Source organism: Spodoptera frugiperda, chromosome 12 (assembly GCF_023101765.2).
Source record: "Spodoptera frugiperda isolate SF20-4 chromosome 12, AGI-APGP_CSIRO_Sfru_2.0, whole genome shotgun sequence".
In the NCBI taxonomy this organism is placed as follows: Eukaryota; Metazoa; Arthropoda; class Insecta; order Lepidoptera; family Noctuidae; genus Spodoptera; species Spodoptera frugiperda.
Genome location: NC_064223.1, coordinates 3482311 through 3499292, shown reverse-complemented (window position 1 = coordinate 3499292; position 16982 = coordinate 3482311). Strand labels below are relative to the sequence as shown.

Below are 16982 nucleotides of genomic sequence, written 5' to 3'. Positions count from 1 at the left end.
TGGTTACGTCAATCAGACTGCGTGTCGAGTTTATTTACACTTGTCAATCTGGCTCCGAGTGAGAGTGCACAGTGACGACCTTTCGTAAGGTGCAGAATCCAAGTGTACAATCGATAGGTAGCGTGTGTTGTGTTGCGTGGGCGGTGTGCGGTGTGGTGCCGGTGCACGCGGCTGCAGGCCGGAGGCCGAAGGCTCGGTCGGCGCGGTGCGGCCGCCGGCGGTGCGGGTGTGCGCGCGCAGCGGCGGCGGCGGCGGCGGGCGCGGGCGGTGCGCGGGTCAGTGGCGTGCAGCGCGCGCCGCGGACGCCCGCACCGCAGTGTCGAGCAGGAGCCCGCCATGCCCGGCCCGCGCCTATCCCGCGCCGCCTGACAGCATGGCCCACCCGACCGCCACCATCACACGCAGCCACGCTCTGACGACGGTACGCATCAGTGAACGTATTTTGACAAACGTGACCCCCAAACCCGCAGCGGGATCTCTTCCCTCATCCACGCTCTACGCTACTCTCGATCAGTGACAGTGTTACCCGAGTCCAGTTAGCCAGTGAGGGTCGGTCAGCGCAAAGGTTTCGTCTCAATTCGATCGTCCGCAGACCGAAAGGAGTAGGCGCGAGTGGTCGCCTCGCGCCTCGCTAGATGGCGCCCGGAGTCGCTCCTGCGGCGAGCGCTCTCCGCCCGCGCCCCGCCGTCGCCGTCGCCGCCTTTTGTTTCGCGCCGTTCGTGTACATAAAATAATAATTGGCAGGCCGGTGGTGAGCACCGCCGCTCGGCGCCGAGCCGTCGCTGACGTCAGCGGAGCCCGGGCTCGCGCCCCAGCCGACGGCCCGGCTTCCCCGACCTTCCGCCACCGCCGTCTACCACTCGCTCGACACACGACACTGACACGTCAGGCTCTACACTAACCCTCCGCCCCTCTTACGTGCCAAATCCAAAACTAGACGTTCACGTTAAATCGACTGAATTTTGAAGACGTTTACAAAATATTCTATAACTTTAGTACAATCGCCGCGTATCAGAAGGTCCGCGTCGGGTACGAGCGATATGATAGCTATGACGCACCGAAAATGTGTAGGTTTCATTCATGTAACCTACAACGGTTGGCAATTGATCTGCACCTAGCAACAACGGCGGCGGCGGGGGCGACCATCTTCTTGAGTCTTTAGCTAATGTTCGGTGGATATATTGAGAAAATGGCGAGAATTGAAGCAGTAAATAGTCGTGGATTCATTTAGTTAAAGGAGTGCGGTGGGTGCTGAGTCGCGCCGCGCCCATGCCCCTAACTCTGGTGAGTGATAGATTGTAAGGCTTCGTGCCGTGCCATTTTCACGAGAAATACCGCGTAGGTGTTTTTATCACCCTAAGCCAATAACTTAGATGTTTCGAAACAAGCCTGGACGAAGTCTATTTGTATTTACAATATTGTCCGCGTTGGTACGTAATGTTGTGTTCGCCAGGACTGCGTGTATGTTGTGCTATCGCTGTAGTAATTATCCAGCCATTTTACAGCCAATTAATTTAATTATAAACACCATCCCTCCTTTATGTAATTTACTAAAGTAGTTATCATGGGTGGCATAGTTTCATACATACAAGGACATGGATGTTTTATTCATCATTTTAATAGAATCTATCGCTGATTAAGGAAAAGTAAACGTTTAAACATTATTACCTAATGATGCGAAGAAGCTTCATAACTTAATATGTTCGAACAGAAATGATCAATGGAGAAATTTTGACAGCTACAAAATTACCTGTTACAATATGCATTGAAACATTTCAATCTAGAATATTCCATTAACAAAACATATATTTCGTGTAACAGTAACACGCTATATATATCTATATACCTGTAATAGTCCTAATCATTATTATAAAGGAGCTAACTTCACGGCTCTCCAAAAATGTTTCTAAGATTCGTCCAAAGATGGCGGTAGGATAGCGAACGAAAAGAACACGGGCGACGACCGAAAAATACGTGATTTTATACACAGAAATACGTAGAAAATGTAACTTTAAAAACGGTGTATTTAAATGCATTTTTGTGTAACTTAACCTCAATTTTCTGTGTACAAAGTTCTGTGATGAAATGACCTTTATTATTTTCAGCAAACTGAATGCTCTATTTCTGTAGTAATGATTTTTGTATTTGCTTACTTTTAAGTAAATGTTGATTAGGTTGTATTTTATTTAGTAAAATGAATGAGTGCAATGAACGATTCGGTGTTAATTTTCTTTCATTTTCAAGTCTCCTTTATGTCACTTCAGGACGCTTATGAGTTTACAGTACATGAAAATAATATTTAGTTTTAGCAAAATATGGTTCACGTTGACACTAATTTTGAAATATTACCACATTTTATGTGATCAAAACTTTACTTATACCGTAGTATGCATGACATTCATGTCTGTAGATATGAATGACTTACAGGTAAAGATATATTTCAGTTAATAATACATGCGTTTTGTCTTAAGACCCCTCAGTTTTTATTTAAATTCTATTGTTAATATGAACAGATGACTACATTGCAAATCCTCCTCGAGATTTTCTTGCAATAGAAAATATTACTATATATAATTATTCTTCTTGCATTTATCCCAAGTGATTAGCATACTATAAATGTCTTCTTTTCCATCCTCCTAAACTAATTATAACTGATTTCACCACTGATTACTTACAAAAATAAAACATATGTTTATTCAACCTTTATGTCAACCTTAAAATTATGTCATTTACTGCACTCAGAAATATTCAATGATTACTTAAACTATTCCTTAGTAACAATTTTGTTTCGAAAACAATTGCTAAGGACTGAGTTAAGTAACCGTTAAATGACTCTGAGTACGGTAATTAGACATACTTTTAGCAGTTACTTAGATGCACTAATCCACTCATATAGTATTGTTTCCTCTGAATTAAATAGACGACTATAAATCAATCACATACTATACTTAACATCAGTCACATGATTATTTTCACGACACATCTCACTAACAAACCACAACGCCACCTAAAATTCAGCTATTCACAGTTCCCAACCAAAATCTAAAATCAAACAGCTATTTTGATATTCAGCTCTGAAATGCCTCCGAAACCAGCGTTTTAGTCGGCACTGGAATTAGGACAAGATATAACCTTTAGGAATTGGGTCAGTTAAGTGCTACAAGTATATTGTCTGTAGAGAAAGTCGAGATCGCTCGTTTAGCGGCTCATCGATTATGCTTCCGATTTTGAAGTTCAATAAATCGGTTTGAAAATTATGTTCGGTGCGTCGGTCATTGGTTTTGGGGTTAGTTTACTTGTGTATCTTGCTTTGATGTCACTTAGATGAGACATGAGTCACTGAGATGAAGGTGTTGTTTAAGTGTTCGTTACAGGGCAGATAATTTGATAAAGATAGATATAATTTCCGATTATGTGATGTTTTGTATGTAGGATACAGTATGTTTGCAACGAACATAGTGTTGACGTGAACATCAATCTACCTTCATATCATGAAAAAGCCCCTCCCGTATCAAAATACATTTAAGATATTTCAAAGTCAAAACGTTTATTTAAACTAAAATAAATACTTTTGAAATGTCAACAAATAAAGAAATAATAGTCTGTCAGTCTGTCCGTCAGTGAAACTAGGTGCTCGTTCCAAAGTGAAGCTTCAAATGGAGAAAAACGAGCAAGAAACTCCATTCCTATATATTTAAACGAATACATCGTTTATTATTATATTATCAGCTAAACTAAAAAAATGACAGAAAAAAACATTATATTAGCAGATAATTATCTGCTAATATAATGTTTTTTTCTAACTAGCCATAATTAACAAAACCTTGTTTCCTTACTGACCTAAATAAATGAATGAATGTCATTCCCCATTCTCTGATGAAACAATAAATAACCCTGCAACTGCAGTTACAAACGAAAATCGTAATTAAGTTCACAAACGGCCACATTACAATGTTAATTAAAATGTTTAAATAGCGTTGTTTTATTTTAAAAGGCAGTATTTATGTGTTTGTACTCCGTTTGTTACCTGCATGTAATAATTTGGAAGGAAATGTGCTTTCATAATGAAATTGTATTTCGTAATTGATAATAATTTGTTCCTGAATGAAATTTGTATTGGTTTACAATGTCATTAATTGAACTTTAAGTTAATAAACTTAATAAGCAAGATTTCTTGTTACCTTTCACATAGCTTTTCAATTTACGAACGACATTCCTAAAATATTTTTCTGTCCTACTAAAGTTACCATCCATTAATTGTCCATGGTATTTGGATACGCAAGTATATCAGAAAAACACTATATACACTACAAAACAACTTTATTCACAAAATGCACTTTTTGATTATCCATGACCATACTCACCAAATTTCCCATGATCAAGTCAAGTCAAGTCAAGTCAAGTCAAGTCAAGTCAAGTCAAGTCATATCTAGTCAACAAGAACTGTTATCTCAAAATTATCTTTAGAACTATCAATTTAAAAAAACAGAAGATCAAAGGACAAGGCAGTAACTAAAACTTTTTAAAAAAAGGGAAACCACCTTCCATTTTCTTTACCGCCTCCATTTTTTTAGTCAAGTAATATCCCTAAAACCTTCTATATGTGAAAAATGCTATGCATTCAAATCAGTTCCGCAAACCACGAAATAATCGCGCACTTACAAACATCCATATAGGTCAAACTGAGAACCTCTTCGGTTAAAAAGAAACCCAATCTCAAAATCACCTCTACAGCAGTAAATATAGGACAAAACAAAAGCAGATTAACAGTGATACTCTAACACTCAGCGAGATAAAATTGCAGGATGTGAACTATCATTGCATGTCCTACGAGTGGATCGTTCATTGTCGGTCACTTTGTTGTATTAAGAGATATACAGGATGTGCGTGCTGGTGTCAATTTGTAAATTGACTGGGGGTCAGTTAGTGTCGTTTAAAGGACGAAGGGATATCGTGAAAAGGGGTGAATGTGGTCATTTTATGTGTGAGTTTCAGTTATTCGTAAGAAATGTTGATTTTTTGCAGTGTCATGCATAAACAAAGAAAGAAAGAGAGCTTCTTCTTTCTTGCATAAAGTTATTATTTATCCCTATTATTATTTTTTACTTGTATTAAAAAACGTTGCGCCGCACTAAAATTTTCTTTCAATATAGTAGGACTAAAAAACTGATACTAAATTAAATAAATTTAAGGACACTTTTCCTTTCTTCTGGCAAGATTGCAGTAAAGACAACTAAATACTTCATGAAAAACATCTAATTAATTCAACTATAAATCTCCACACTCGAGCTTCGTACTATCCCTGTCTTTATCACACAATCGCTTAATACACGAGCAAGAAAGAGATAGCAAACTGAACCCAAGCAGAAGCTCTGTTTTTGGTATCTTGTGTCTCGAAAATCTGTCGTAAAATGGTCAGCTCCGGTGCCAAGTTTGTTTTCTATAGAAACATTCATAATATTGGGTTTTGACTTGCTAAGAGTACGCAAACATACCTACTCACTTACTTATTCAAGATATCTGGAGACTGGCCAGGTTTCGTTAACTCGGTCAATTTTTTGCTATCTTGCTTCTCGAACAATGACTGGAAAGAATATGATATTTTGCGCTAATAAACTTTTTTGTTCAATATATTTATGAGTGATTATTGTGCTTTAAGAGTGTTTTATTTCTTTTAAATATTACAGTATTAGTACATTGTGATCAAGAATTAAACTTGATATTTATATTTATTGACAACTTCTTGTTCTTATCTAAATTCACAAAGTCACTGTCTGACAATATTTTGATTATTCAAAAGTCTTTTAAATTCGCTGTTTATTTTTTTACACGACAAATATTATTTTTGTTTTTATTAAAAAAAACTACCCAGATATCTGTTTAAAACCCTTTATATGCTAAGTTCTCAATTACTGAGACAAAACCAAATTCTAAATTTAAAAAACTAAAATCCGCAGCTACAGAATTTGGTTTTAAAAAATCTTGTGTGCAAGTCTCTTAAAATTGTATGTAATATATTTATTATGTAGTATCGAGTTTGAGAGCATCCTGTATTGTGTGGCCGTAAGTCACATCTATTACGTATCGGTTCGGAACCTACTCGTGTTTTGACAGTTGCTACTCGCAGTCTGCCCGACTACTGAGGTATTTTCTAGAATACGTTTTTTATTTTATTTATAAGTTTTTCTAATTCATCTCCTTATTCTACTATATTAATGTAATGTACATTGTATACCGCCATTACGTGCCGTAATATGCACCTCTGCTTACGCCTTCGGGGATAAAAGGCGTGACGTTATTTTAAAAAAATGTAGTGGTTTGGCATTAAAATCGTCTGTTTCAATGTTTTTTCTTGGGTGTTGGGACCTCAATAACAATTAAAGTTTTCAAATCCTGTTTCTAGTAATATTTCTACGTATTTCACTATTCTGTGTCAAATGCATTTACTGTTCCTAATTCATAAATAAGTGTCCTCAACTTATTTTTGACGGGATCAAGGTGATTGACCTTGAATATCAAATCGTTGAACTATAGCGATAACATTTTTTCTTGAACTTGTCTGAAGAAACTAGAGATAATTTCCATGGTATCGTGAATCCACACCATTTTATAGACTGTTGTAATATCTCAAACGGTTGCATTATCGTTGAACTTTCTCATAGTAAGAGTAGTCAACGTTTTGTTGTGTAATCGATTGAAACATTTCAAAATGATTTATTGTAACATTGACTTTTGCAATATCGATTATTTCATTCAAGAGCTTACAATAAACATGCATGTACATGTACAAGGTAGTAAACGTGTATTTTGACATTTGTGTTTTAAGAAACATGGTCCAAATTACCTACCGTTAAAAGTAGTGATGTGTATATGAGTTAACACCTTTAGTTAAACTCAATAACTACAATTATGTGTTGCAAGGCTACAAAACAATAGACCTGTGCGAACAGCGCGTCGCGCTTCAAAGAGCCATCAGACCACCATCTGACCCCACCACCACGGATTGGACTCAGTAACCGAGTAGGCTGATGCCTGATCCGGACCTACGGACTACCTAGCGGGTTTACCGGGGCTCCGGTTCGAATATTAGGAGTGATTTTTAGTCAGTAAGAGTCTGACTCTAGCTCTCATCTCGCCCAAGGTGGGAGAAATCATTGGATGATATTCTCTCCTAAAAAAGGCTACAAAACCATGTCCAATTTCAGAGTTTATTCCATTCAAAATCTAAAAATGCCTAAGTCACTTTCCTGCTCGAACTACACTCGTAACCACACAACTATGTCTACTACAAAATAATTGTACATAGTTACATCTATCTCATAAATTATATATTCCACAATGCCCATTACAAAATAAAAAATAAAATAACATAAAAAGAAAAATAAACCGAACAACTTATAACAAGACAACAGTACGTAGGACAATACGAGTACTTCCTATGCAACGCTGATTCGCAAGCTGTTCGCTTTTTTGCAATAAATGCTGGTTATACGCTGACCCAGTTCTGGGCTTGTTTGTTCTTCCATGTAAACATGTATAGAGTCGCAGTACGAGGATCATGGGGCAAATTTGTTGCTGCGTTTCATAACAATAGCTTTGTAATGAATTGAATTGTGGATTCGGTGTTGCGGTGTTTTAAATTATTTTGTCGAGTTATATTTTTGGTGTAGGGGATATTGTAGTGGCAGTTTTGTTTGGAAGAGTTTGTTAGTTTTGTGTTGGAATAATAGTATGGAGTTTGGAATTAGTTCAAGTATTTGGGAATCACTTAGTCTCTCATTGCACTGTGTATAATAATTAGTTGATGAACATGTTATAGATACAGGTGTGCTTAAAATTATGAACCAAACTTAATTTACCATATCAGTAAATAAATCATATGACAATAATATCATAAAACCATTCAAAACTACCAAAATTCTTATAAATAACTATACAACACAGCACAAACTAATCCATAATAACTACTAACAAATAAACACTTAACACTGCAGCACTTACAGCGCTGCAATCAGTGCTGTAAGCGCTATAAAATCAGAATGCACTAAAATCAATCTATTCCCGAATAGTTTGGTAGTAAAGCTGGAACAATACGCCCGCAGGCTGTACACCAATTAGCCGACAATGACTCTATGAGCTCGCCGTAATGCCTCGTTGAAGCTCACTGGACGTTCAATTTATTGCCCAGAACTACGAGTAATTTGCCAAGATATTGACGTTTTGCTTGATTTGGTTACAATGTGATGGGGTATTATGATTGATAATTGATGATGTATGCTATTACAGTGTTGAAATGTTTTTATTTCTATCTTACATTTTTTTATTACTCACTCGAAGTTTAATCCCAAAACTAGAGGGTAAATTATAGCATAAATATACAAAATCAAAAGTCTAACTACTAACCTCTTACTTCTAATATACAATGAAAAGAAATTACAAACTAATGTTAAGTACAGCTGATATACTTAATAATTAGAATGAACTTATCTTTACACAAAAAACGACACTACAAACAAAACTTATTTACAAGTTTCTAACCTTAATTACCAAGTGTCATAAGCGCTATAATCCCATAAAACCGCAACTCTAATCGAGGACAATATTAAGTGTTGAATCGATTTATAACAGAGACCTGGTGCACTGATTGTGGCTTACGAGATAACTGGGAGTCTATTGATAAGATCCTTGTTGAAGTAGCTAATATTGGAGTCCATGGATTATTTTCGTGATCCAATATTGATAAACACGTTGATAAATACCTTTTTTATGACGGCAGAAACCTTCAAAAGGCGTCAAGCTTTTTGGGGATAAAAGACTAAAAAGTGCGGGATTTATAACTAACTAAAGCCACCCTCAACCCCTGTAAGGGGCACTGAGTACACTTAGTACATCAACTCCAGAGCCCCCACGGTGCAACTTCTGATACGGCATATCCCTAAGAAGACGTGCATCTCCCATAAGCCGCACCGTGCAAATTGCACGGCACCACGTGACCATTGTGCCACCGTCTTCCCTGAGGTCACTGGATGGGCGCCTAAGACTCCCCACTCTATGTCACTAGACCCCTCTCTAGTCAAAATTCTACTAGAACATATATATTTTCTCTTTGCTGCTTATTTTATTCTCCATACCTTATTTTCGCAAACTTTCTCTTTGAACCCTAAGGTTGACTGGTAGTGAATTCCATATGGCATTATGTTCGCTTTGTGAACCATTACTTAATTGTATTGAGTACGTTAAAGATTAAATAAATATAATTATCAATGGAAACACGTCATTAAAATTCGCTAAAAACCGTCAATATCAGTATCTATACATATAATAAAATCGTAGAAAAGTGCTGTCTGTACATTGAAAATAAAAATAAAAAAAATAGCAGGGGTTATTGTTATGTCGATGTCGAACCCAAAAATGTAATTAACTTTTTTTTTGTCTGTTTGTCTGTTTGTCTGTTTGTCTGTTTGTCTGTTCGTCTGTGCGCGCTAATCTCAGAAACGGCTGATCCGAGTTGGATGCGGTTTTCACGAATATATTGTGGGATGCTTAAATTTACATTTAGTGTTTGTTTCATGTCAATCGGTTCATAAATAAAAAAGTTATGTCAAATTAAAGAATCACGTCGAACATTCTATGATAAAAATAAAAATAAAAATAAAAATAAAAATAAAAATAAAAATAAAAATAAAAATAAAAATAAAAATAAAAATAAAAATAAAAATAAAAATAAAAATAAAAATAAAAATAAAAATAAAAATAAAAATAAAAATAAAAATAAAAATAAAAATAAAAATAAAAATAAAAATAAAAATAAAAATAAAAATAAAAATAAAAATAAAAATAAAAATAAAAATAAAAATAAAAATAAAAATAAAAATAAAAATAAAAATAAAAATAAAAATAAAAATAAAAATAAAATAAAAATAAAATAAAAATAAAATAAAAATAAAATAAAAATAAAATAAAAATAAAATAAAAATAAAATAAAATAAAATAAAAATAAAATAAAAATAAAATAAAAATAAAATAAAAATAAAATAAAAATAAAATAAAAATAAAATAAAAATAAAATAAAAATAAAATAAAAATAAAATAAAAATAAAATAAAAATAAAATAAAAATAAAATAAAAATAAAATAAAAATAAAATAAAAAAAATAAAATAAAAAATAAATTTATTCCGGACATACAGCGCCATCTATTGTTCATTAAAATAGGGCTGTTCCTATACTCCGTAGATAGATGGCGTTGATCGCGCAATGGTGTAATTACAATTGTTCAGTTCATGTTATTGTTTTAATTCATTGGAAATTTGTTTTTACAAAATAGTAAAAAGCAATGAAAAATATAACATAATACAACTTTTAGTACAAAGAAAACGCTCTAACGGAGTATAGATAATTCTATGTCGATCGTTACACGACTTCGGTTCATGTTATTGTTTTAATTCATCGAAAAAAGTTAACAAATAGTAAAAAGGTATGAAAAAAATTATATCAATATAATTAAACTTTTAGTACAAAGAAAATGCCCGAACGGAGTATAAATAAATAATCCAAGTTGTCTTTATCCTCGATAGATGGCGTTGGGATCGAAATAGATTGCGCTATGGTTTTGTTACAATTATTTGGTTGGGTATCGGCCGAGCGCTTCGGTACTATTGTAGAAAATGTGTATTATCAGTCGTATGATTATTTGTCTGTAGTGGTCCTGCTGTTTCGTATATTCTAAATTGGTTTCGTTGTATTTGTCAATTAATAAGTTTATTTGTTGGGTTTTCCTGGTTTTCTGGTTAAACTTTTTAACGTAGGTTTAGTTTGATATCGATTATTAGTAGTTACTGTAGTTAGTTTTTTTAATAAAATTGTAAGTCTAATTTATAAATTAATTAGATTAGATTTAAGTCGTTTCTTTTAAATTATTTAGTTTAAGCTTGGTTATTATAGCATAAAGGATAGGTTCTAATATAATTTCTTTTTTAATTGTTATAAATTCGTAATTCGTAGCTTTCTTTAGTTTTAATTTAGTTTTCATCTTAAGTTCGGAAAGATTATAATATTTCTTTAGTTAAAGTCCGTTTTTAAACTATTTTTTCAATGCCCTAAGTGAGTATACATCTATTAAATTCAAACGCAGAGCTCATTATGTTGATTTTTGAAGAGTTCCCTGGAATATCTTCCACATCTCATTTTTGAAAAGATCCCGCGAGATCGGGAACTCATCATCATCATCAGCCTATAGCTATGGGAACTATGTGGTTAAAACCAAAAATTTGCCGGAAGTCACTATTCCACGCGAACGAAGTCGCGGGCAAAAGCTAGTCTAATTATAAGACTACTAAAGTAGTAAATCAGTTTATATTTCAATATTTCAATGTACACACAGCAGATGTCCGGATACGGAGCAATTATCGTCCGATATCTAGGATTACATGCCCCGGGAATATGAACCGTGTTCTATTTGCATAAATTGCAATTTCAATTAAATTTAGATCCCCGGTTGATGCATAGACGATGTATCGTGAGATAATGGAAATAAGGGTCAGTGAAAATTAGAGTTTTATTTGGTTTTGTTAATTGATATTAATTTGTATAGAACTGATTTTTGGGGTCATTGAACTTGATGTGAGAGATTATGGTATTTTTTTCTTATGTTAAGGAAATTTCTAGTCCAGCAGAGAACTATTGTGGGTTGCTGTTAATGATGATGAAGAAATGAAAATCAAAATCAATTTTGAGAGTAGATCTTAAGCAAAACCTAAAGGGGGACAGTTTACAAGTACATTATTATTATTTTTAATTGCATTTATAAAATTCTTAATCAACTGCAAAATGTTAATTAATTACTTATAGAAATCAATCTTTTGAAAATAGCTCATTTGTCGCTCAAAAATCACAAAATAAGAATTGAAACAAAATCACATTTGCACACATTAGTTCAATGATGCAACACACGCCATTATGCACCATAAAACAAAACTAAAAAGGCTCATATTTCCTTGCAATGTTCCAACACAAGGTTTTCAGACTGTCATGAAGGTTTTAATCCGTTAATTACAGTGGCAACACTGACGTTTTGATTGCTCTAAGTAATTAAAGTGTAGTTGACAACAGCCTGACTACACGTTCCATCTGATTCCATGTATCATGACGTCAACAAATTTAGATCCTATGTTGAAGGATGTAGGTTTGAGTTTTCAATGACATTTCCGATTTTTTTGTTATAGTTTTATGTTTGTATCTTTGAAATTTTAGTTTTTTCTCTCACTGAACTTTCATTAATTACACTGATACATAGGTATACTAACTGCCGTACTCAAAGACATTTAATAATAACTTAAACTATTGCTTAGTTACGATTTTGTTCTGTAAACAATCGCTAAGGTCTGAGTTAAGTATCCAATGACTCTGAGTACGACGGTAAGTAAAATATTAAAAAAAAACTGACCTTACTCACTATAAAAGTAATTATTAATCATCTTTAATTTAGAAACACTAAGCACTTCGAATTTTGATTACAAGATAAACAAAAAAATCATTTAAATAAAAAAACATCGTTTAAGTATTATACTATACAACACGACATACATATTATATTAGGAGCCCACCAAACTAAAACGATCATCATCTAAACCTTCAACAATAATCCTCAATCAAGCCAAACGTTGATACCTACCAATAAGTCCATCAAACATAAATCAACTGAAACTTCAAGCTCAATTTCCCAATAAAGTGTAGAACATAGATGCCAGTCGTACTGGTTCAACGTTTGCACAAATATTGGAACAAACATTTGCTCGTTGCCAATTCACTTGAAGTTCCAACCAGTAGCTGCACTTCGCTATATACATATAGAGGTGTATAACATCTTTATTATCATACAACAACACATAACAGTTCTCTATTGGACAATGGGCCTCTTTTTATGGTAAAAGCTGGTAAACAAGCAGATGGATTACCTGATTTTATCTAAGTAATCTCCGCTGTTCAAAGACACCCCAAACACCAAAGGCGTTACAAGTGTGTTGCTGGCCTTTTAAGGGTTATTGGGCCACCGGTAACCTCATTCACACAACACAACGTTATTTCACGTAGTTTTTGTGTGGGGCTGTGGTATCACTCCAGCCGAGCCGGCCCATTCGTGCCGAAGCATGGCTCTCACACTTTCTACAAACTCACACATTTTTCCCAAAGTAAGTTCATACATCACATCAATAGCCACTGCTGACCAAATTCCTCTTCTTCTATAGAAATGGCTTGAGCATTAATACCACGCTTGCTCATTGTGTGCTGGCGATTTTAATGAATATATTTTACTGATAATTAGAAATTATAAGCCCAGGTTTCCTCACAATATTTTTGCACCGTCTGTTAGTGTCTAAATAATCCTAGAAAGTACATATAACTCGGAAAAAGTCACATTGCTACTTGCAGTTGCTAGGTTTTATCTCACACTCTCATGCATGAGAAACGAGCGTCTTAAACCTCCTGGCTACTACGATACAAACATTTGCTCGTTACCAATTCACTTGGAAGTTTAACCAATAGCTGCATTTCGGTTTAGATAGAGATATATAACGTCGGACAGTATTGTGAAGTCAATAGTCAAATATGGTTTGACTAGTCAAGTCAATTGAAAGCAACGGTGGTATGACTGCGTCTGTACATATGTTGTTAGACTGATAGACGTATCATAGTTTCATTGTTTCGTGATACTATGCACGTGCTAGTAAGATTTAGTAAATAGTGGCAATCTATGTTTTCGTAAATAAGAGTAATTTATGGGGTTTTATACACTGCCACAAATATGGATTTTTTAAAAACTGAAAAATGGGAACCGCCTTCATTTTTATTTACCCCCTCCATTTTTTGTAAGTCAGGTAATATTACCAATGAAGATTTTTCTTCAGTCTTAAAAATACTATGCTGAATACCGCATCAAAATCGAGATAATCGCGCACAACCAAACGTGCTTTTTTAAAGTCGGTTAAAAAGTAAAACTTCAATAATCTATTTACAGATTACTGACAGAGTACTTAGGTTTAATAAAGTGACCGAATAAAAGCCAAATATCAAATACCAAATACCACCCCACTTGTTGTTATCAAACATTATAGACTTAGATGTCTGCCTACCCCATAAACGTTCTATGTTTAGTAACTCATGGCATCAACACGATGCAACCGTTTAATTGTTCGTATGTCTTTGTTCTTCAGCCTTCGCCTATATATGTATTGGCAAAGTATTGATCGCTTACTGTAACCTTCTCTGGCTTACCTATGACGGTGAACAGACGGAAAACTGTCTTCAGAACAACGACCTTTTTACTACTAAGTTGTTGGTGTTGTGTGTGTTGAAGTTTTAAGTCTATAGAGTTCAAATTCCTTTGTAGGTTATAGATATTTTGGGGTGTGTTGCACGCAAGTGAATTCATACTTAATAGGAATAGTTGTCTACCAGTCTATAAGTGCTAGTAAGCTTTTTGAAAAGTGATTGTATATTTTTATCCCATGATTGTATAATGATAACCTTTATCTTGTAACAAATACTCATGAAATAACTACGTAATACCTTCATTGTAATTTAATATGGCACACAATAAAAATGCAACACTAAAAAAGTAATACATATATTTTTGTATGTTAAACGGTTTTAATGGGCTTATATTGTATGGTCATCAAGATTAAGAATGTGTACCAAATATCAGATCGATTGGACATCAGGGAGGGGGTTAAATGACAATTACAAAATTTTACCCAAAAATAACAAACAGGTCAAGCTGAACAAAACCGTTTAAAAACTACAAGTTCAAAAAACTCCTTTTAAAACATTAAAACACTCCCCAAAGAGAATTTCAGTTATATTAAAATTGTACTTTCCTTATAGTAGTATACCCATATACAACCTATTTGCTAACCGTTATCAATCACCTGAAAAACGGTTGCCCATTCGTTATTTGCAATGTAGTTATTCGTAGACCGATCGATGTTGCACGTGCCTATTTACATAACACTCCTATGACGTACATTACTGAACAAACATCATTTTGAGCCACCTGTGGAAATCTAGACCCTTTCTTTTAGCTATATAGCCTAGTCTAGTCTATAACTTTTTTAGTCTTTTCATGCATGTTTCTCGGTTAACACATTGAACGCCGTGGTGGTCACCGGTGACCGACGTTAGCGGAGGATTTGCCTTCAACAGTTTTCTATTGGCAGTCAAAGACTTAAGGGTACTTTTAATTTGGCCATTCTTTAATATATCGCCAATCTGGTCGCTATATGTCTGTCGTCTATTAGACTGTTTTGCACTAAGTAGTAACTTGCACTAAAACAAACTTAAAACAATATTACTTCGGTTATGCAAGTTATCTAATTGTAACAAAATATAATACATTCCTTACAATTAATAAACAACACTACCAACAAATAAATGTGGTTAATTGACTTTATAACAACATAAAGCGGCCATGTTTTATTGGTAGACCGATGACGTCACCAATATACGTCACATTCGCGTCAATGTATCAATTAGTGCAATAGAGTGCTTCATTATCTCACACGTTCATAGTTATTGGTTATTGTTTATACTGTTACTGTTTGTTCACATCAACAGCCTATAAGTGGCCACTGCTGACCAAAGGCCTCTTCTCGAACCCAGAAGGATTGAGCATTAATCACTACGCTTGCTCAATGTGAGGTGACGATTTGAAACTTATAATCAGAAATTATAAGCCTAGCTTTCCTCAAGATGTTTTCCTTTACCGTTTGTCTATGGTGTCTTAATAATTTTAGAAAGTACATATAACTCAGAAAGAGTCGTATTGGTACTTTGCCCCTGATAAGTTTCGAACTTGCACCCTCATGCATGAGAAGCGGGCTTGTTAAGCCTTCGGGCCTTCGGGCCTAGACATGTTATTGTTTGTTATCACACTATAATATCGATGCTTCCGACAACAAAGGTCGTAATCACCAAAATAGCACTTTTGGTAATCAACGAAAAACAAAAAATAATTTCGTTTTTGGCTTATATCTTTTTAACTTTAAAAGTTGTAAAATTGTGTTCTATACAAGAAATACGTAAAATACGATGGTGTTTCATAATATATTATTGCTATTTATGTCAAAGCCTTATTTCAAAAGTTAGCTTGGACATACACCCCAGAAAATTCAAGAAGTTGGTATTTACGACCACTAACAAATCAATGGAGAACGATTTGTCTAACGGAAGTTAGAAGTATGCACCAGTTTTAAAATGCAATAGTTCTGGGTTTGGTTTTTAAAACCATATACTGAATCAAAAATGAGTGTAAACACCACGATCTGATGCGATGGTATGTAACAAACATGGAAATATCTGAAGCAAATCAATGAAGTTAAGACTGTAAGTTGAGTTTTCATTACTTGTAATAAAAACAATAAAATAAAACACAATTGCGACATATTTATACTTTTTGTGTTACGACCCCTTTTTAGTATGAGAATATTAACAAAATTAGGAGTACGACCTACATAATTCAATTTTCAAACCAATTGTCCAAGACCAAGTGACTTTACGACAATTGTTTCTCAGCAGAACTTACGTTTTAAAAATGATTGTGGGGTGTAATTACAATGAATGATGTATTCATGTTTTTACGACCGACAGCTGTTTGTACGTTGTATTATACGACCTGAACGGTTATTCGGTTATAAGCAATATGAGTTTTACATACCATCTTTACTAAAAAATTTTGATTATACTAGTAAAAATTTTGGGAGTAAAAGTATTTTTTTTAGGCGAATATTTTTTTCACATTTTTAGATCGACGCAGCGCCAAAAATTAAGTAGGGCTGCATTCTTAACTCATTTTCGCCAAAATGGCGTTTACGACATTTGTTGCCGGAAGCATCGATATTATAAACATGAAAGTTTGCTTGTTTGGATGTTTGTCCGTCAATCACACTGAAACGTGATTTAACTTTTATGCGACTCTATACAAGCGGTG

At 34.5% G+C, this 16982-nt stretch overlaps 1 protein-coding gene across 27 annotated transcripts in view; it reads left to right on the top strand.

Moving 5' to 3' along the window:
• The window catches only part of LOC118263166 (voltage-dependent calcium channel type A subunit alpha-1), a 254477-nt gene that overhangs the window by 170497 nt on the left and 66998 nt on the right, over positions 1-16982 (top strand). The window contains exon 1 of one of the 27 annotated variants that reach the window (XM_050697731.1): positions 270-421. The exons of 25 other annotated variants lie outside the window; for them this stretch is intronic. The gene's annotated coding sequence lies outside the window, so the exon portion shown is untranslated. Of the gene's footprint in view, positions 1-269; positions 422-693; positions 1285-16982 lie in introns of those variants that run through there. One more of the 27 variants, XM_050697732.1, reaches the window with a different exon arrangement.